Here is a 6,346-nt window from a genome sequence, read left to right as displayed (position 1 = left end):
CTCGTCATGTGGCAAATAATCCCTAACTAATTTTGGTGGTGGAACCAATTTTTTTTAAAAGTGTTTAAATGCCCTTTAATAAGGAAAACAGAAAAGGTTTTTCGTTTAAAAAAAGGGAAATGCTAAAAAAGGGAAAAGACCCCCCCTCCCCCACACACACACGCTGGACCGAACGGCCCAGCTGGCAGTCGCATCGGCCGGCCCACCAGGCCCAGTCGGGCCTCCTTATCACTCCCTCCCTGTAACCCTAACTCCCCCACGACCCCCCACTCCCTCTGCTCGACCCCCCCACTCCTCCTCGTTCCCCACTCCCCCTCCCTCACCCAATCCCGTCTGGATCTAGATCGGGCCAGTTGCTTCGACCCCGTCGAACACCGCCGGTGCCGCCCCACTGCCGTCCTCCTCACCTCCCCCCTCTCCCGATCTGGGAGCCCCGGCGCCGCGCCCGGCCCGCCGTACACCGCCGCCTCGTCCTTGTTCACCGCCGCCCGGAGCTCCACGGACGACGCCGGAACCCCGCGCCACCCCGACCTCGTTGCCTCCTCTCCGTCACGCCGTCCCCGTCAACCTCCCCGATGCACCGCTGCCCTTGTCCCTACGCATCGCCGTGAGCTCTCCTTCTTCCCCTCTGTCGCCGGCACCGTTCACAGCACGCATGCGCACACCACACCATACGTGCGCCGAGTCGCGCCCCGAACGCCGCGCCTGCCCGCGCTGAAGCTCGCGCGTCCCGCCCCCTGCTGCTCGTTGTTCTGCTGCCGATGCCGCCGCTAGCCGCTGTCCCGCGCCGTGGCCTCGCGCTCACCACCGCGCCCTTCCTCGTTTGCATCCCTCCGCCGCCTGCTGCTATGCGTCGACCAGCGCCCTCGCTGCCCTCCCATCGGCACCCCGATCCGGCGCCCCGGGGCTCTGCGCGCCGCGCTCGGGTCAGCCCCGACGGGCGCCCACGCCCATTACCACGCGCCTGCCCCGGTCGGCCTCCTGGGCCACTGCCGGGTGGGGCCCGATGCCCCTGGGCCACTGACGTAGGGGCCCCACACCCCCCTAAAACGAAAATAAAAGAAAATGAAAATGTAATTAGTAAATTTATTAATTAGTTAATTAATTAATTAGTAAATTAATTAAGTTAACTAATTCTGTTTAAATTAATCTAATTAATTAGTTGATTTAATTAAACAGTAATTAATTAGCTAAACCCTAATTAATCTAAACAGTGTATGACATGCGGGACCCACACGTAGTTGACCCAGTCAACTGCACAATTGACTGCTGACGTCAGCATGATGTCATGCTGATGTCATCTTTTACTATTCTGGATAATGTTGAAGTAAATAATTAAATTCCAGAAAATTAATAAAAACTTTAGAAAATCATATTAAATAAACCGTAGCTCGGTTGGAAAAACTTTGTACATGAAAGTTGCTTAGAACGACGACGAACCCGGATACGCAACCGGTTCGTCCGCCACACGTCCCTAGCATAGCAAACCTGCAACCGTCCCCCTCCGTTTCATCTGTCCGAAAATGCCTAACTCCGGGAAAACTTTCCCGGATGTTTCCCCCCTTCGCCAGTATCGCCTAGTACCGCGTTAGATCACCCCTGGCACCGCGTTTTGCCTTGTTATATTTTTGTGATGCTTGTTTGCCCCGTATTTACTATTTCTCCCCCTCTTCCTCCCCGGTAGTGTTGAGATGGTTTGGGCGCCGTGTCCTCTTCATTTTTGGTTCTATAGCAGCTTCACCAGTCTCGGTGCCGGTCTCAGCGCCGCTCTTGGTGCCGGTGTCGGTCTCAGCGTCGGTCTCAGCGCCGGTCTCAGTCTCGGATGTGACAGGTGGGCATTGCAACAACCGTTGCTCCTCGAGAAGGTTCAAATAGCCGTCTGCCGCCTCATAGACGTTGCAATCACCAGAACCCTATCCTTCATCGTCGCTAGTCATGTTTCCTATGATTAAATCTAGTTAATTAATTCTAGACCTAATAAAATAAACAATGATATTAAAAAAATGCCTATGTTTTGCAGGAATGTTGATTCATTCCCGGTGCGGCAAATCCTGGGCACTCGATATGTCCTAGTTTGTAGCACAAGTCATACCGAAATTTACAGAAAATTTCGGCATGACCTTTGCTACAATATGTACAAATCGAGCACCTGAAATTTGCCGGAACGAAAATGAATCAACATTCCGGCAAAACATAGGCCACTCGGCTTCATTCTCTGCAAACAACAAAAGGCCACTTGGGCACAATCAAACCACTTCAATGAAAAGATATAACATGACCACTTCAATGAAAAGATATAATCAACAATAATGGAATATGCAAATGAACATCAATGACATATATCATATAATATCAATCATGTTTTTTGTTTATATAGCAACAATTACTTTAACCAAGTTTTTGAAAAGAAAAACAATTCTGTTTTTTGTTTATAGCTAAATGCCATAGCTACTGTTTTTATTTATAGCTAAATGCTTTAGTTTTTTGTTTAAAGATAAAAGTCTAGGAAGGGATCATCTTTAAAATAAAACTTGTCTAAATTCTTTTCCTTGAAAAATAGTGGTCTTTTCAAAAACCAAAAACATTTGCAAAATGACCTCACTATACACTTCTCTGCCTAGGACAGAACCCAAATTCTGTTCTAGCTATTCCTCTCTCTCACACACACATTTTTTTCATCCAAATTTTTTTAGAGCAAATATTCCAACAATACTTGACCTTATTAGAAATTGCAAAGGAACTCCATTTTCTCTAACCCTTCTGACCTCATCAAAATTTCCACGGCAAGACCTTAGTACCTACCCCAATTTCTTCAAAAATATTCAGGTCCATAGTCCAAATAATTCAAATTTCATTTGAATGAAATTTGGACCAGATTCAGGTCCATAGTCCAAATATTTTTTTATCTAAATGCTACTGTTTTTTGTTTGTAGCCTCTATTAATTTAAAGTTAAATACTACTATTATTTATATACCCTCTGTTAATTTAAAACTAAATGGAATTACTGTTTAGGAATTTTCATAAAAATTTGCCATAGCTAATTTCCTAAAAAATTGCTAATTTTTTTCCTAAATGATAAAAAAATTCCTATCGTCCTAAACAAATCTAGGGTTCATATGAACACCTAGGGTTCATATGAACATCATCACAACAACATCATATAAAATTTGCCCTAGCTAGCAGAGAGAGAGAGAGAGAGGGCAGGGGAGAGGAGAGGGAGAGGCTTACGGTCGGCGGTTCGGGCGGCGACGGTCCAGGAAGGGCTCGGGCGGCGGCGGCGAGGTCAAGTGCGGCGGCGGTGAGGTCGAGGGCGACGGCCGGCGTCAAGGGCGTGCTTGGGCGTAGGGCGATCGACGGCGGCGATAGATCGAGTAGGGGGATAGGGGGAGAGGGGTGAAAAGGACTTAGCAAAATCTTGAGCCCGCGCGTGGTTAAGTCAAAATAGCAGTAGCGCTGGTAGAAAAAAAACGCTATAGCTAAGTTAGCTATAGGGCTTTCCACCAAAACGTGCTACTGCTATAGGAAGTAGCTATTTATTTTCCTTTTTCTTTTCCTTTTATCTAAGGAACTTAGCTATAGCGCGGGCATACAAAAAGCGCTACTGCTAAAGTAGCTATAGCGCTTTCTGAGAACAAGCGCTACTGCTATGCCTTTCTCCTTTATTTTTCTTTTTCTTTTGTTTTTCTTTACATTTCTTTTTTTTATTTCTCATTTTTCTATTTCTTTCATTTTCATTTATTTTTCTATTTTTTTCTTAGCAGTAGCGCTCTACACCAGAAACGCGCTACTATAAGGCACTTAGCGGTAGCGTGCTTTCTGCAGGATCGTTACTACTATTCCTAGCCTACCGGTAACAGTATGGGAATTATAATAGTAGCGCTTTTACCTGCAGACGCGCTACTGCTACAATTATAGCTGTAGCGCACTTTATTGACACGCGCTATTACTAAGTAGCAGTGGTGCTTTGTTCTGACCAGCGCTACTGTTATACCTCTGTATATAGGGTATTCCCTAGTAGTGACAGCAGAATGTTGCGAACAAGATACATAGTCCACTTCACGGGTCAAAAAAAAAAAGCTTGCGATAACTTTGTTAATGATCAACTTGCGTTAAAAAAAGAACTCAAGGAAAGCTCGCGTGCTCTTCTCTCCCCTAGGCTACGAACGCGTATACATCACCCATTGTTTGGTGTTTCTGTGTGGACTTAGAAAAATGCCGTTGCTAGACATGAGTCGTGGCGAAAAAGATAGGTACCTGGGTCAAGCAAAGCAAGGACGCCGTTGCATCAATCACCCATTTTTTTTGGCATCAATCCCCCCCCTCCCTCCCCCGTGTCGCCTCCTCTGAGGCGACTCGGGGGTAACCCTAGCGCCGCCACCGCGGTTCCACCCCCCTCTTCCTCCTCTCCGCCGCTGCCAGAGGGGCGCCCGGTGCTCGGCGCGCGTCCCCGATGATGGTGGCGGCGGGGATCTGGCGCCTCCTCCTCGGATGGAGGGCTGCGGGCCCCGGGGCGGCGGCCTTGGTCGGCGGCGTGCGGCGCGGCCTGGGCGGCGGGTGGCGCCGGCGGGTGCTGGTGGGTGGCCTCCCACGGCTGCGTGGGCAGCGTGGAGGTCATGGTCGATGGCGCAGCGGCGGCACCTCGCAGTCCGCCGAGCTCCATGGTGAAGCTTCGGTGCCGGCCCGATCTGCTCCGATCCGTGCCGACGCTGGTCCCTGGCGGTGGCGTCCATCGTCCCGTCGTGCCGGATGGCCGGATCTGGCGTTTGGTTGTGGTTCCGGGGGAAACCCCTGGCCGGCGCGGCGGCCCCCCAAAGTCGACGTCTTTGACGCCGAGCCCCTCCTTGGAGGCTTTGGGGTGGACCCTCCCCCTCCCGCCTCCTCCCTGAGCTCCGGCGAAAGCCATTTCTCCCCTGGTCTGGGCGTCGACGGCACCTTGGTGGCGTGTTCCTTCTTGAAGGCGGCGGTCGGGAGTTGCTCTTGGTGGTGGAGCGGTTGGTGTCTCGGCTCCAAAGCATGGCGGCCTGGTTGTCCTGCTCTTCTTCTTCGGTCTTCGTCATGGATGCGCGCCTTCGTCCGACAGCTCGCGCCCCTTGCTCCGTGCTGCCGCTGCTGGATTGGTTCTCATCAGGATGGTCTTCCGTTGCTCGTGGGTCAGCGTTGGCTGCTTCTCCTTTGGCAGCTCGGTCACCTGGAGCTGGGCTATGTGTAGCCACTCTGCTGGTCGCCGGTGCGGCACCCATCGAGCCTGGGTGAAAGGGTAGTGGCCCTTTGCGACGGTGGAGACAACTCAAGTGTTGCCCAAGTTTGGCCATGGATGTAACCGGCGCTCAATGCTTGCACGGCATGTCCCTCCTCCCAAGTACCTAGTTGGCTAGTTGGCGTAGGCGTAGTGATGGGCGTCGGCAACGATGCTCCATTGTTGTCATTGTGCCGTTCTGCCTTGCTTTATGTATCTTCTTTCCGCTTTGCATTGCATTCTTCTCTTTGTAATGTGGTGCCCCTGTAATCTTGGCCGGTTGATGGCTTTGTTAATTCAAAGTCAGGCTAGGTTCGAGCTCTTTTCGGGCTCGGCCGACGCCTTTTCTCTAAAAAAGGATGCCGTTGCATAGCATTGTCCTCCGAGACCATGAGAGTGCCCTTCACGCCGTCCGTTTTCTAGTGTCGTGTCGCGGGGCCTTTTGACACTTTTCGCGTCGTCCAATTTGTCCGAAGGTGCACCCCGGCGACCCGCCTCGGGGGTCCACGACAAGTGGACTGTGGGCGTTGTCAGGGCTAGCGTCATGTGGAGATTTTGGCCTGGACAGTTGACATGGGATAAAAAAGTGTAACGGCGGTTGCCCTACCCGGTGCATATGGCAAAGGGCGGGTTAGCCACTAGCCAGTGCCCTATCTAGCACATCCGAACTCGGCCTGGAGGGAAACTGTTGTGCACAGGACGATGCATGCACGGACGAAATATGGATCATGTCCATATCTTAAACGGCGCTGATTTGCTAAAAGATGCTACCTAACACACGATTTGATCCGTCGTCCAGATTTCATCCGAAAATCTATCGTCCATGTGGCACTGCTCTTTTGCCCAATTTAAGAACCAAACCAGTACAATACCACGACCACACAACCTGAACACCCGAACCGGCCGAAACGGGAGGCTTTGCTCCCCGCGGGAAAGAGAGGAAGCCTCCGACAAGCAACAACCTCTCTAGGCGGAGGAGGAGGAGGAGCTCGTCCACACCCCCCGAGCAAGCCTTTCCTCGCCCTGCCGGGGACGACGATAGTAAGGTGGTTGCCGCCGCCGCCGCGGGATATTAAGCTTTTCCCCTCTCTGGGCAGCCACGCCCCCGT

This window comes from Triticum urartu, chromosome 7A, assembly GCF_056163025.1.
Source record: "Triticum urartu cultivar PI428250 chromosome 7A, HENAU_Tu73, whole genome shotgun sequence".
NCBI lineage: Eukaryota > Viridiplantae > Streptophyta > Magnoliopsida > Poales > Poaceae > Triticum > Triticum urartu.
This window is presented reverse-complemented; position numbering follows the sequence as displayed.